Genomic DNA, 16,271 nt, shown 5'->3' with positions numbered 1-16,271 from the left:
CTTTCGGTCTTCAGTATCACCTATATGCTGATGATATTCAACTCTACATCTCTTCTCCTGATCTTTCCTCCTCCCTCCTCTCTCGTGTAACTGACTGCCTCTCAGCCATCTCATCCTGGATGTCCTCTCGCTTTCTTAAAATTAACATCTCCAAAACCGAACTCATTGTCTTTCCCCCACCCAGGCTCCCTTCTCACCATGACCTCTCTATCGTTGTTAACAAGTCCTCTATCTCCTCTGTCACCCAACTCCGCTGCCTAGGTGTCACTCTCGACTCCTCTCTCTCTTTTGCCCCCCACATTCAATCCCTTGCCCAAGCCTGTCGCTTCCAACTCCGTAACATTGCCCGCATCCGTCCCTTCCTCTCTCAAGATGCCACCAAAACTATCATCCATGCCCTCATCATCTCCCGTCTCGACTACTGCAACCTCCTCCTTACTGGCCTCCCCCACTCCCGTCTCTCCCCCCTCCGCTCTATACTCAATGCGGCTGCAAGACTCATCTTCCTCTCACGCCGCTCCTCCTCTGCCTCCCCTCTCTGTCTTTCCTTACACTGGCTCCCCTTCCCCTACAGAATCCTTTTCAAACTCCTCACCACCACTTACAAGGCTCTCTCTCAGTCTACTGCCCCTTACATCTCTAGCCTCCTCTCCATTCACACTCCTGCCCGCTCCCTGCGCTCGGCCAATGATCGCCGCCTCTCCTCCACTCTGATCACCTCTTCCCACTCTAGAATCCAAGACTTCTCCCGTGCTGCACCCCTTCACTGGAACGACCTCCCTCGCTCCATTCGTCTCTCACCCAATCTGTGCTCCTTCAAGCGGGCACTTAAAACTCACCTGTTCCTTAAGGCCTACCAACCATCCACTTAACCACTCACCCTTCTGTTTCTCCCCTGGCTCCTTTCCTCTCTCCCCGTTGCTTCACTGGCTCCCTTTTGTGCCTGACTTTGTTTACCCTCCCTTAGGATGTAAGCTCGAATGAGCAGGGCCCTCTTCCCTCCTGTCTCCATACCTGTTCTTCTGCTCCGTCTCTACTGTATCTGCCTGCTTGGAGTTTCTGAAGTACTGGTACTTTGTGTTTATTGTCCTGTACTGTTTTACCCTGTATAGTCTACTGTTTGTACCATGTTCGGCGCTGCGGAAACCTTGTGGCGCCTAACAAATAAACGATAATAATAATAATAATAATAATCTTCAGATTCTCTAGTTTTGGGCTCTAGATCACAACCAAGTTGCATTCAACTCTGTATCTGACCCATTGGGGTATATTTATTAAACTGCGGGTTTGAACAAGTGGAGATGTTGCCTATAGCAACCAATCAGGTTCTAGTTATCATTTATTTAGTACATTCTACAAAATGACAGCTAGAATCTGATTGGTTGCTATAGGCAACATCTCTGCTTTTTCAAACCTGCAGTTTAGAAAATATACCCCATAGTTTCTTATATGACCTACATACTGCCTATCACTAGATCACTGTGAGAAGTCTCCAAGTGGTGGAGTTATGGGGTATAGTTACTAAACTGCACAATGAACCACAGCTGTATATAAATCGAGATCTGCAGACTGGTCTGTTTTATATATATTTTGACATATTAATCATTTAGATTGACCTGACTGAATTTTAATATAAATAAAAGTTATAATGTACGTTGTTGTTCTGTGGACTTCTGAGATCTTTTAGTGTTTCGATTGTAATTTTGAAGCCGTTTGATATGTAAATTCCACCTTCCACCTCTCGTTGAATCTCTACCTTCGCATATTTAAGGGGCTATAAGATGAGAAATGTGTTTTCTGTAATGAGGACTGAGAGTGGGACCCATGGACGCCCCCATCCTGTGTCCTGTTTGTCTCTGTGCCCAGGTTATAAATCTTGGTGCCCATAATATGTTTCAAATGAACGTGCGAGAAAACTTGTAAATTGGTCCCACATCTCAATTAAGACTTGAGACCACCCACTAGAGGACAAACATAATTATTGCTGCTGTTTATTTACCTGTCAATTACAAGCAAGGACACTGACGTGTTCTCTAATCTCCAGCAGCTAAAGGAATGCATTGATTAAGCTCATTTTACATGAATTATGCAGCGTAGAGTGCGCCTATGTGTGACATAGAATATCTGCCATGTACGGGACTAGACGCTGGGACTGAGAAGTCACTGACCTGTGTGATAGGGTGTGAGGGAGTCACAGCTCTTTATGGCATCGTGCAAGTATTGTGTGTTCCAATCGCCACAAGATCCATTTCATAGGTTAATTAGAGGTATCTCGCATGATGCAGTACTAACCGTCCACAAAGTGTGATACTTGTGTTTATGTGGTAGTATAGTATCCTGCAGTCAGTGTTACACAAAGTGATACATTGTTTTAGTCTCTTTCTCTGGGGTCCATCATGTCTGTGTAAGAGTCTCCTATAGCAGTCTATTCTCTCGAGGTGATACATCTCGTAATATTCATTCAGTGACTCATCTCCAGCACACACATGGCAGGAATACCTTACAATAATGCTAAGCTTAAAGGAAAGTTGCTATTTAGTAAGTAAATAACAGGCAAATAACTGGAACTTTTCAGGAACTTGTTAGAGATGATAATATTTTCATTAAGGTTGAAATTATGGGGGGGGCAGGTACAGTAAAGACGTGCCAAGCTCCTGCACACGCAGCAGAGTCCGAATCAAGTTTTGGGCATCTCTAAGGTAGGTGATTTTCTGCCGTATCACTTGCACCATCTACAGGTCAGGTGTAAGTGCTGATTACTAATGATGACGGCTGTGTATACAGCTAGGACATGTGTCTGTAATCAGGAGCAACTGTAACAATTGTCCAGAGCAGACCTAGACCCGTATTCTTCACCAGACGCACCTTCACATCCGCTCCTTGTTGATGTACGTGCATTTTTAAAAAGAACATTATGTTCATTTTGCGTTTGTTAATGAATCAGACCCCACATTTTGTTCCGAATTACTTAGCCGTTTACATCATGTTTCTTTGGCTGCTTCGTGTGTGTGGATGAAACATTCAGGTGATTTTTTTTGTTTACCAGAACGGTCTTATTCTTGCCTGGCTCCGTCTCCTGTCAGCCGTCCATAGGGTAGGAGTTGGAGCGTGCACACAGAATGTGTTTGCCGGAGGTGTCTCTGGCAGGATAGATCCCTAATCATCTATAGGCAGAGAGCGACCCCCAACCCTCCTAACAGGCCAGGTGCTTTTGTTGGGCTGCAGGCGTCTTACTATAATAATCCATTATCTATGGGCGCGCTTAGACCCCAGTCCTGCAAACTGCAACGGTACAATCACTTTTCTCGCTGTATTTAGTAATTCAATTTCTTAGAAAGAATATGGTACCCTAGTGCTAAACCTAACATAATATCTCCACTATACTACTGTATAATCTCTTCGGTGATGGGTAATATCAGCAACAAAATAGCCAGATAATTGGCACATTGCAATTTATTATAAGTTCTTTTAATTAGAATTATAATATTTAAAAAGGCAGGAATTAACTACAACATACAAAATACTACAAGAAGTCTGGTATGTTCAAATCATTGCTCCCAAATAAACACGCCACGCCACTAATTAACACTCCGCAACAGAGGGAATCCATTGAAATCCCACGGTGGAGATGTTTTAATTGTTGTTAATTATCTCTATGGGTGGCTGTAATCATATCTGCAGTCCATATAATCCATGTTTTATCATGCTTGTTGGGCCAACCCCTATCTATATGAGTAGCTTGGTAAAAGGACAGACTGGCATTCACCTATGGCTTCATGATGAAGCTGCAATGCCCATTGCTGGTGCCAATCACTGGGATACCACAGTCTCAAGATAGCAGAGATTATCAGCTCAGCCCAGGGGGTAGGTAGCCCAGAGCTGGCCCTGCTTTACTAGCAACACCAGCTCTATTGTTTCTATTTATTTATAGAAAAAAAAAACATATTTAAAGGAAAGGCAAAGTCCCTTCCTAATTCTTTATCCAGCTCCTCGTGACCCCTCTGGGCAGTGGAGTCCTGGGTATTAATACCATCAATACCCAGGACATGCATTCATTTTAATACCATGCTACTCTGGGGTCCCTGTATCAAGGGTATGAGCAATGTACATTTTTCATACAAAGTAAAATTTGAGTGCACTAAAACACTCGATTTTAACAATTAACTTTATTTAAATAAAATGTTCAAATTTCCAACACACCCTTTAAATTTCACTTCAAATAATCCATTTTAAAAAAGATTTATTTTTTTTCTCCAAACAGTAAATGTGCTTTTACCACCCGGTAACGGCCTCATCCTCAATCTTTCTCTTTAATCTAACATAATTCTCATATGCAAACTAACTTACAATACAAAGTATCCAAGTGGAAAGGAGGGTCCTGCTCGTGAGCGTTCTGAGAAACATATAAATCGTACAATATTCTGTGATCCAGTAAGTAGCTGCTGTGTAACCCTCGTGGCGCCTTATAAGTAAAAGATAATAATAATAACTTACCGACTTTCTGAAGACGGCGTCCAGGAGCTGTCTGGGGGAGGTGGGCGTTTTGGGGGGCGGCTATGCAAATTGTGTCATTCTGGCCCTGCCCCCGTGATGTAATGAAGCAACAGTGTCATTTTACAGTGGTAGGGGGAGGCATATGCCCACTTCACTAGAAAATGGGCAAATGCGGGAGGATGGCATACTCTCCCGGGCGTCCGAGAGACCTACCCTGAATCCGGGAGTATCCCGGACATTCTGGGAGAGTTGGCAAGTATGTAATAGATTGTGAGGAAGTGACTGACCCCGGCTGCTCCATGTACTGGCATTGAGGCTGGACCTCAGAGTTCTATCATTCCCTGGGCACTGGAACGCCCTCTGTGCCTTGTAGAGACGCTATCCAGCCCGTACTAGTACTAACTGTGACTTATCTGGAATTACTAACCTCTGCTGCTGTCTGTTTTGCTTGTCCTCAATAACAGTTGTGACATTTTGAGGGAAGAGTGGGAATGCCGAGTGTGGGATCTATTTTCTTATGAAGACTTTAAACAAGATTATCTATAATCAGCGATATCCTTATATATATATATCCACACCTCCTTAATGACCCCATGGGAGTCCACTTCATAGCCCAATTTGGTAAGCAATGTTGTGTGCCAAAATGGAATTGGAGACAATCTATGACCAGTGTAAACTTCCTTCCAATTGCATGAATCTGACAGAAATCGTTGGTTGGATACACTCTCAATGAGGGGAGGGGATTACTCGCACATCATTGTGTCTCCTCTCCCCAATCTCATAGTGCTGGGGGGTTCAGTCACTCCACACAATGGCAATGATTAGCTCCAGTAATGTCACAAAAATAATACAGATGATTGACAGATTCCAGGCAAACCATGTGAAAACAGAGAAATAGTTAGACACACCCTGTTAGAGAGTGTATCTAACCCACGATTAACGACAGATAGGTTTTCATTGTATTGAAACAACCCAGAGTGTAATATTTACAAAAGAAAATTTGTAAAATTGGACTCAACATTTAAGGTATAGCATTTGTATCATGCTACCATTTAACCCCTGATTCCTTGAAGAGTATTAGTATTACCGGGGTGTGATAGTGAGAGACAGCGTTAATACCCAGTTATACATCCTATTCAGATACCTATTTAATTGAACAAAATGTTCATCAAATTGTTTCCACCATGAGAATTTCAGTCTCGGGCAGATGTTATCACACAAAGAAACCTTTTCAGTCTCAAAAGTTTATATACGAGAATGCCTTGTAAATCTTATAACTAGCCACAAGTCACAAGGGGGTTTTGGTTTGGAGAGAGAATTAATATAACTTTTACCCGACACACTGTGCAAGAATGTCTTCATACTTTATTGTTGGCAATAATCTCCAGCTCTGGGTCAGGCTAAGAATGGGCGGCAGTGTTTTCGTTTGAAAACCCCGTATGTATCAGTTTTCTGCTTTTGCACAAATCAGTCAGAAGTCAGAGCGATTCCCCGACCGATACACAAGCTCTTTTTATGTTCAGAGACCACATGACCACAGTGGGTGCCATCTTTTATATCGGACTAGGCTAGGTGGTCTGGTGTCTCCATGATTTATGACAAGTCCTGAGTTTCATCTCAGCATGGAGCGATCGCTGTGGAGGGTGGTCCCCCAATGTTGCTTGTTAACTTGGCCACATATCAAATGCATACTACAGAGGTGGCACTTTGAGTTCAAACATTGTTACATATTTTCTTCTCTTATTCCACGTGTGATCTTGCTGGGAATCCTTAATCTTTATGTTAAATGGCCTCTTCTTAACTGCCCTGTTCTCAGTAAGAGCTGTTAAAATAATTCTAATGCTGTTTTCACATCTGCAGAAATGAATCCGAGCGACGTGAAATCCACTGAACCATTTTCATATCTTAGTGCTATAAATTCTTCCGTCGTTGCTGCTGTTATTTCTGTGCCTCTCAAACTCTGTTCAATTGGGGTTATTTATAGGCCTACGCTCATCAATTATGACTTCAAATGCAGCTCGTTAGCTATTGGCACGCCAAAGAAAACCAACTTTAAAACAACTCGAGAGGTTTCGCTTTTGTCAACCCAGAGTTTTAACAAATTCCAGGTAGCCGACATCACTAGACGCGTAATCCCCTAAATCTCGCCCCCCTCCCCCACAACCAACTTGACACAGATGATTAAGCTCTATTTATTTGTAGTTCAGCACCATTGCCTGATGAGAACAGTCAACTTCAACATTAAAATATGCGTAAGCGGCTTTCTACACTGAGGTGAGTCCTCTGGAAGTGTACAATAGATTGAGGCGGATATGGGGCTCTGTGATTTTGTAGTATGTAAATGGTAAATATTTGAGAGCATGTCACATACTAATTCTGACATATGTGTTCCCATAGGGGCTCCTGGGCCCCCAAGCCTGCAAATCATTTTACAAAGCGTTTGCACATGGGCACTTCCTAAATGCAAACTTATATATACAAGTAGGCCCACGTGCGCAAAACTAAATGCAATGCACATTCACATATTGTGTAAATTCGCTTTATTGTCTTATTGACACCGTCCAGTAAAGGTACGTGTTTGTTCTGTATGTGTAACTCTGTGTCTCTCTCTCTACGCTCAAATCATCCCCTCCTGGTATCAATAACTGCACCGAGACCGATTTAAATGTATTAAAAAATATTTCAAAAATCTTCATTCATTAAAAAAAATGCTTTATTTAAAGTATAGATATTACTCTGTTACCACTGCCCAGAGATGGCGATAGCAGAACAGGATTGTAGCTCTCCAAATACCGTCATTCTGCTTGTTAAAAAGGCTAACCATTAAAGCATTTGAAAACTATTCTAGAAATCCTGCATTTGCCCCTGGGGGGTATCTTGTTGGCTGTAAACCCCCTTGGTGTTTGGACCGGGACTAACTACAACTCTTCGGGCCAATCACAGAAGCTGCAGTTAGACTATAAAATAGCGATGGGACAACAAGACAATTATTGGCTTGCAGACTGACAGCAGCCAATGAGCTCCAGTCTATATTGTGCATTTGACCTTATTGGTCGGTGACCAAGTGATCAATTGCTTCCCGTGCTGGAGTCACTCTTGTATAGTCTAACGAGGGTTGTGATTGGCCTGAGTCACTTTGCAGAGAGAGTGCTGGTGAATTTTTAAATTAAAATCATTACAATTAAGGTGATCAACAAGAAGTGCAGCTGAAAGAGCACCACCGTCCCAAATATAAAAACAAATCATCAATGTACTTGCCATAGAGGACTAGGTTTCCTTCTAAGAGGCCATTCAAAATAAACTTTTGTTCAAATGCCCCATATAAAGGATCACAAAACTCAGAGCGAACCTTGTGCCCATGGCAGTCCCGTGTGTCTGTAAATAATAAACAGAATCAAACACAAAAAATAATTGTTCAAAAGTATAAAATGAATACCTTTTAAAATAAGCTCACGCCGTGTCACCGTATAGGACACATCTCTCCTCCAGAATTAATCTACCACCTCTATCGCTTTCCGATGGGGTATATGTAGCACACCGGGATGTCACAGTAATGGTAGTTTGTAGTATGTATTTGTTTATTGTGCAATAAGTTTATAAAAAGTTCCTGTTGTGACCTTTTCACATCCAAGTCAAGCCTATGTATATTTATTTTCGGCAGAGGCGATGGGCGTTACCGATGGCCTCTTGGCCACGACCACGAAGCACCTCATTATTCCTCGTGTTTGCCAAATCAAGAAATAGTTTAAGGCCCCTGTTCCCAGCCCTACTATTATTTTTCAACTTCTGAAGTGTGTTTTCCATGAAAATAAATGTTGCAAGTTAAAGACGACCTGTAGAAAACGCTCAGACACGTGACGTCCTACGTACATTGGGGGCTTGAGAGGGGGGAAACTTTATGAAATTGGGGGGGAGACACTTTCAGACCTCTTCCGGGTACCCAGTAAAACATTTCATATCAGAAAGTTGGGAGACAGAGTCAGCGCTCCGGGATTTTGGGAGGTATCACAGGGAGTAGATTGCAACCAGGTGTCACTGAGCAAAGGGAAACTGAGAGGAGCTGAGGTGAGAGACTCCGGGCTGATCTCAGGGTGGTGGTTTCATTAATTTATGGGCTGACGAATTGGAGAGATTAAGTGGATAAGAGGATGTTTTTCTTGTGAAAAATGTTGAGGTGGCCACAGACATGGCTGACATTTCAGGCCAAAATCGCAGAATGTGACCGATCTGAATACAGATTTACCTGTTCAGCAAACATGCTGAGAACCTGGGTGTACATCAAGTTCTGTGGCTTAAATATATACTGGGCGTAAAATGCATCTAGATTTGAGCTTAAACTTGTGGACCCTTACATCTGGAATGGCTGAACTGGGGGTGGGCAAGTGTACACTCAGTAAATGTGTGTTGACGTAAGTGAGGGACCTCCCTGGAAATTCGACCTAATGAGACTAAAGCTGGGTACACACTACAGAATTGTCCACCAACTTTTTATGCCGATCGATTTTACATGCGGTCGATGTTCCGATCGCTCGGTCCATGGACTGCATACACACTAGCCTTGTTTAGGACGATAAAGGGAAGAGCGGACGTCCCTTTAGCGACTTTTTACAGCCATGTTGTCGTGAGCAATGACTGTAATTTCGTACTCACTGTCGTGGATCGGTCGGAAGTTTATACGCACTACACAGCGGAAACGAGATTGGAACGAAAATATTAAACGGTACGACCAACCAAATGAGGCGACAATCGTCCATTTGGGCAGACTTTAGACCATTGGGTCACTGCACACACTGACCCGACTTTTGAACGAGCGGTCGTATGTCGGCTGATTTAGCCGATTATTGGACGAAAACCGTGTAGTGTGTACCCAGCTTTAGGAGGTTAATCCTTAAAATGTCTTTTTAGTTCCACCCCCAGTGATCGGAGACTTCCTGTACTCTGGGCTGCCATGAACAAGGGTTTGAAAGTACCTAAAACACCCCAACTGCAAAATCAAATAATAACTATTATGTTTATTATTATTATTAATTTACCTGATTATTGTTTTTCCTTCATTTTTCCACAGTTAAAGACAAATATGCTAAATATTTACAGTTGAATTAAAGGAATGTTTTCGTCTTGAGACAACAGAGGAGACAATCTAGTATAAATCTCATTTATTCGAGTCAGGAAATTACTTGGAGGTTCTACTTGGTTTCCACAAATGTTGGACGGGTTATTTATTTCTTCGCACATTCCTGCTCTCCACAACGCGCAGAGGATTCTGCTGACCTCGAGCATCTATATTTAGAAAAAAGCAAGTTTTTTTTTTATTATTATTTTTAAAAATTTAAAACACAGTTTTTCTTAGTTTATGGATAGCAACTTCTGCTCCAAAATTTAGGGATATGTATTAATTGATACAGCTTTTATTACAAAAAAAAAATCATAATTATCCTCCCTACAAAGCTATTAACTCTTTCACTGATAGGAGGCCGCAGCTTGGAACATCGGTCAGCTGATATTTCACCTGCTATTCGTTAATAGACACATGGTGGGAGCGATCTCAGGTGTTGTGAAACTACAAGTCCCAGCAGACCCTGCTAGCTATCTGCTGTCTATCTACTGGCAATGCATGCTGGGGCTTGTAGTTTTGCTACACCTGGAGAGGTTGCCCAGGCCTGTGATACAGTGACAAGCAAAAAAAAAAATATTATAGAATTAAATTGAAAAAATCTATATTTTATTTACATATATAATATTATATTCTAGCCAAAAACATACACCAGGTCTGTAAACGATAGAAGACGCAAAATAGATAAAGGGTATATTATACAAGTTTAATTCATTTCATTAAAGTAACTAGGAGAAGATTCACGAAAAACTTATTTTTTTTTAAATAAATCCATATATATATATATAATATACTTGACTATGGTACTATGTTACAGTCCTATCCACAATGAAGAAACTTTATAAATGTGTCAGACTACAGTAACCAATATAAGATAATTCCTGGCAAAACTGGGGCTTAGTGTGACAGCACGAACGATAAAGCGTAATCCTGAGATGCCATTTTGCCACTGGCCCCTGGCAGTGATGGGGTTACATATAAACCATACTGGTTAGAAGACGGTGTCTATAGTTGAAAACGTTTTCAGTGTCATAATTAGCTACAAAATTTTCCTCGAAAAAAAAATGTGATGTTTTCTCCAGTTCTCCAAAGACACCTTTCCTCTAAGTCTGTCTCGTAGTAGTTTCCTCTGCTGAATAAAGACAATGTAAAAATCTTTGGGCAGACCGAGGGAAGACGGAGAAATGGAAAACTTAATCCTGAGAAATATTGGGGAATATAAAAACCTTGTCTTGTGAAAGTCCCTGTTGTCTTCATCTGATCGGGTTACCAACTATCCAAATAAAAATTAATTTACAAAATTAATTTCAGTAACATCTGAAAAGAGTATAATTATATCTGTGTACATGCTTATACTAGGCAATAAAAACTTAAAGTATTTTATTAAAGGGACATCTATTAATGTAAAAGGAAAATAATATTCTGAATGTAAAAGGAAAATAATATTATAAGAGAAACCTCTAATTATAGGGAGATGTCCATTTTCCACTTGCCTGATTGTGTACATTTTTTTAAAAAGCCTACTTGTGTCACTTGGCTAATTGTGAACTTTTTTCAGGATACAATGTATTGTGTTGTGTCATTTGTCACTTTTTTTTTTGCAACGTTACATTGTAACAGAGTTTGTTGCTTTAAAATCAAAGTGCACTATGGGTAGAGGAGGAAAACTGGAAGTGAGAAAGTTACAGCATCTGTGTATTTATGTGTAATAGTGCAGAATAACTTTATTACCGTTCAGTTCTAACACCACAACTCATTGATTTATTATTTTGTTTTACACAGAAATGTATATTGTGTTTTTGTCTAGTATGCACTTTTATGTAGGATAACGCACTCCGTACTTCGAATACTGTTACGATACACAAGTTTTCTTATGAACACAGAAGTGATGATCTCACAACTCAATGTTTATAAGTGATGACATCAGAATTCACAGTTTATAGAGATATTATTTACACAACGTTATAAATATATTTACATCATTTGTTTATTACAGCAAATTTTTGTCTCTGCGGTGGGAATTCAATTTTCGTTATTATGGTAGTTTTAACGCCGGCTTTTGGGAGCTGCGAGCAGAAAGCCGGGTTAATATTATCGTAATAACAGTAATAGTTTTTACGCGGCGGTACTTCGGGGGAATAGAATTCCCCCCTATGTTTCTGGGGCAGTTACTGTTGTTTCTGTAAATCTTAAATCAAACCCAGACTTAACTATAAATATTATTTATTGGTTGAAAATGTTTGATTTAGGATATATTGCAATAAAAGTGACCATGGTTTAGCATGAAATAATTCAGTAGTCATAGCTCCTCCATTACCACGACCTTCCGCTAGCCCTGGCTGGCAAGATGCGGCTTTATATTCTGAGAATTCCTCTTACATTTGAAGGAACGTTGGACACAACCCATAAAATAGCTTTATTTTTGCAAACCCTTTATGAACCGCAGCAACTCCGATGGGAGCGGAACAAACACTGCGCCTCTATCAGGGAATCGCTGGCAGTGTTTGGAAATGGAGAAAGAATTCTGAATATGCACATTAGCATTATATTAGCACACGAGACAAACCGTGATCCTATATCTGGGATTTGATCTGCCCTAAAATACCAATAGTCAGGAAGAGTCATCCAAGGAGCACAGGATTCTACAAGGACATTATAGCGACAATGACAGTGTTTATCTGTTACTTTGTAACTGTAGCCCGTTAGAGACCTGTTATTGTGTAACAAGGGGCAGATGGGCAGAGTATTCGGGTGAGGGAAAGAGACACAATTATAATACTTTCCTGCTACAAATTAACCCAAGAGGTCTACAAAGTGCACAGGTCAGTTCTTGGTGCGAATAAAATTATTTCCATCAGTCCCTACAATTAAATTAATTTATACTGATTCTTTGTGGCATCCCCTCCTGTTTTTGGCAGGGTGAGCGTGGGGGAGGGTTGGAGACCATATTAACACTTCAGTTTAAAATTTTAGATTATCAGCTCGTCTTGTTTCATTGTTTGTCAATATGCTGTCATTGTGAAAGACTAGCTTTGTCATCGTTTGTACGGCGCTGTAGTGTACGTTGGTGCTATATAAAGGACATTACTATTAATGTTTTCAGGTGAACTGCTTAGCTAATATCTGCTGACTCTGGGGCCATGTAGAATTGGACGCAATTTCCGTCTAAAAGGCAGATGGCAATTTTGTTTGTCCCGTGGATGGGGATGTTGGGGGAAGGGAGGTATCTAATGGCCACACCCCATTGCATCATGGTCACGCCCTCTTTGTGACGTGGTCCTGAACCCTCTATACCGCTGCCTGGGACAGACATATTGGGAGGTGCTTACACCAGTGATCGAGTATAAGTTTCCCGTTTCCTGACAGGCACTTGTGCGTCATCTAAAAAATACGGAGACATTCATCAGTACGGAAATGCGCGTTATTACTCCCCATGGACATAATCACACTCATACTGAGGCCCTAACTAGCAAGAAAAAGAAAACAGTAAATAAAATCCGCTTAGATTGTCTATAGTAAATACAGATCTGCCTAAACCTATAATATAATTAGTCTCATATAAGTTGTTGCCTATAACAACCAATCAGATTCTAGCTGTCATTTTGTAGAATGTACTAAATACTAGAATCTGATTGGTTGCTATAGGGAACATCTCCACTTTTTCAAACCCGCAGTTTAGTACCTAAACCTCTAAGAGTATTATAAGGACTTGTTCATACGAGCAGTTTCTTCACACAACTAAGGAAACGCGTCAGAGAAAATACTGTTATATACAGTTACATCGATCTCTGTCATGTCGCTTACGCTGTACACTCGGATGCTATTGTAATACGCATGTTAGTTGTTACTGCAAGAAAATTGTGTCTTTTCGTCTTATCGCTGCATTTAACGAAACGGATACACTGCAAAAAGTCTGATTCTGGAAATAATGAGCGCACAATGCTGATTGGTCGCTATGAGTTACAGCAGCTTATTTTTCCACTTCTGGGTTTTCATTAATGACCCCACTTTTCTTATCTGTAGCCTCAATATTCCGCTGAGACGATCCAAGCTTTTCGACCGATAGTGCAATAAACATGCTAAAAACACACGTGTCCTGAGATGTGTAAACACACGGGCTACATACAGCATAAATGTGGTTAATCCACCAGCTCCTCCTGTCTCTCTGGACTGTAAGCTCTCACGAGCAGGGTCCTCTCTCCTCTCGTCTGTCCCCTCCTTAATCATCCTCGTCTGTAGTCTTTATATGTGTGATGTGTAACTCCTGACTGTCTGGTGCTGCAGTGATTTGTGACATCTTACAAATACACAATGATACCGATATTTAAACATCCATGCAACGTGACTCAGTGGGTAAATATACTGCATGTTCTATGATACCCTTTGCATTACAATGGTCACAGGGACACACAAAATATGACTTCCTGGGGGGGCTCTGGCTCAGGTTTGCAGTGGTGCAGCATAGTTACTTGGAGACTTTTTAGTACTGAATTCTGTGGGGAGAAGGGGGCGGTTATATCACTACAAGCACCCCTGATTCACAAAGGCTTCTATAATGACTAAACAGGCCGTGCTATTGCTCTGCGGTGACATAGAGAGTGAAAGCACCAAGCAGACCTGGGCCCTCATAGCATTTTGAGGTCACAGTGTGGCCCCTGGATCTCTGGGCCCTTGTGTAGCTGTTACAGCTGTTTCTCCTTTTGTCATACCGCTAAATGATAGTGTACTTCAGTGCAATGACCTCACCCCCCCCATAGAAAGAATCTGGTATACCAGATTGTCTCATTAATTGTGGGTGCCTATTATAATCATACACAGCCCTGTGTAACATTACAATCACTACAACCCTGCATTATGTACAGGTGTCTCTGGTCAAACAATTCAACAGAAGCCTTTAATAATTACTTTTAATTTTAGGGTAAATATTATCTTTTTATTTTTTTATTCTTTACAAACTTGATTTGGTGATGACAGCAAACAGAAATACAAATGTATACCTTTAGTAAATATCCCCTTTAAATTAAAACAATCCATAGATTGTAAGCTCTTTGGATCAGGGCTTTCTCACATCTGCACCTACACAAACACTCTGTCTATTTCTTCTGTTTTTATGTAGGATTTGTTATACCCACAGAGTTGTGTAACTTTTTACAAATTAGCAATGATGATGAGAAATGATAATTGGAGGAAAAATTAATCTGAAAAAAAAAAATCTGAATCAGGATTTATTTGACATTATCCTGATAATACTGGATAATGTTGATATCATGACTATTTCTGCATAACACACAGACACACACGCTGCATCCCCAGCTGTGTTTTGGTCTAGAATGCAAAAAAAAGGAGGTTTATATAAACTGACCTTTAGTTTTTTTTCATATGAGCGAAACATGAGACATGAATGTCATTTATCAGTGGTAAGACTGAGTCCCATGTAACACAGACATTTACTATTAAACGGAGTTTAGTTCCAATACAGACCCTATGTAGAACGTTATATATCCAGATTATATACTTGTATCAATGGAAAAATATAACACACACGTCCACAAGCAAATATATCGATATTGCTAAATATAAAATTATAAATATTGTTTTATAATTTTATGACGCTATCCTACTTTACTGCAACATTTACCCCTTCATTCTGAGAGATAAGAATTTTATTTATATGGTTAAGAAATATTATAGAATTAGAGTCTCGCAGATTATAAGGAACTGACACAAAAATATCAGTCACTAATTGTCTATTGTTCAACACATTACCCGGATGCAGAAGTAACTAAACGTTATATAATAATGTTTGATACATTGTTGCAGACTAATCGTTCAGTCTACTTTCACTTTCAACTACAATCAGAGCTACAAAAGTGATTTATGTGTGGTTGTAGCAGTAATTAGTTATAATATTTAGCACTGTATTCTGAAAATATTTAAATGCTGAAAAACAGACCCCCATTTACAGACTATAAATAAATATTGATATATATGTAATAGTCTTATTTACCATAAGTGTAAGGAGGTCTCAGAGATATCCTGGGAGAGGGGTAATAATCTCGTTATCTTTTCCCACATAAGAGTCTTCGAGGGCCCCCAGCAGACTGACCCCAGGATGTTGGACAGGAAGGGTTAAGTCCTGTATAACACCCCCTCCTCATAATGCCTGGTCTCACATATAAAAGCAATGGAAGAATTCAAGCTCAGAGTCGGGAGGAAATCTATAGAATCGATGCATTTATTCCAATGCAGACAACACACAGAATCCTCTCGCTCTACACAGCATATATATATATAAAATATTCCAATAATTCTAAATAACGTCTAAGTATCCAGATAAAATAACATTTATTGTTCATGTCCCTAAATTAAATTATTGTCAAATCCACAAGAAAAATCTGTACAAAACAAATCACTGGCTAAAATAATTGACAAACAATGAAAAAACGTTTAAAAATATAGTTTTATTTTTATTTGTGAGAGAAACTATTGCGTTGTGAAGCCAGCGTGAAGATATGTCATGGAAAATAGAGCCAAGCGCTGCTCAGTCATTACTGTGAAAATCTGCGAATCTCAATGTATGATTTATAATAGGTATTTATTATCAGCCGACTACGACCCCCACTATCCTGCTCCCTTTTCCTGCAGCCTGGCTGGGAGCTCTGCA

At 40.3% G+C, this 16,271-nt stretch overlaps 2 protein-coding genes across 2 annotated transcripts in view; one reads left to right on the top strand and one right to left on the bottom strand.

Annotated features, from left to right (window-relative positions):
• Positions 1-16,271, top strand: part of MTHFSD (methenyltetrahydrofolate synthetase domain containing) — a 229,916-nt gene that overhangs the window by 173,660 nt on the left and 39,985 nt on the right. The window lies entirely within an intron of this gene.
• The window catches only part of FOXL1 (forkhead box L1), a 1,689-nt gene continuing 1,518 nt past the window's right edge, over positions 16,101-16,271 (bottom strand). Inside the window, exon 1 of the mRNA XM_075187822.1 lies at positions 16,101-16,271. This exon is cut by the window's right edge and continues 1,518 nt beyond it. The gene's annotated coding sequence lies outside the window, so the exon portion shown is untranslated.

This window comes from Mixophyes fleayi, chromosome 10, assembly GCF_038048845.1.
Source record: "Mixophyes fleayi isolate aMixFle1 chromosome 10, aMixFle1.hap1, whole genome shotgun sequence".
Classification (NCBI taxonomy): Eukaryota; Metazoa; Chordata; class Amphibia; order Anura; family Limnodynastidae; genus Mixophyes; species Mixophyes fleayi.
Note: the sequence above shows the minus strand (reverse complement) of the source record. Positions and strands in the feature narration are given on the sequence as shown.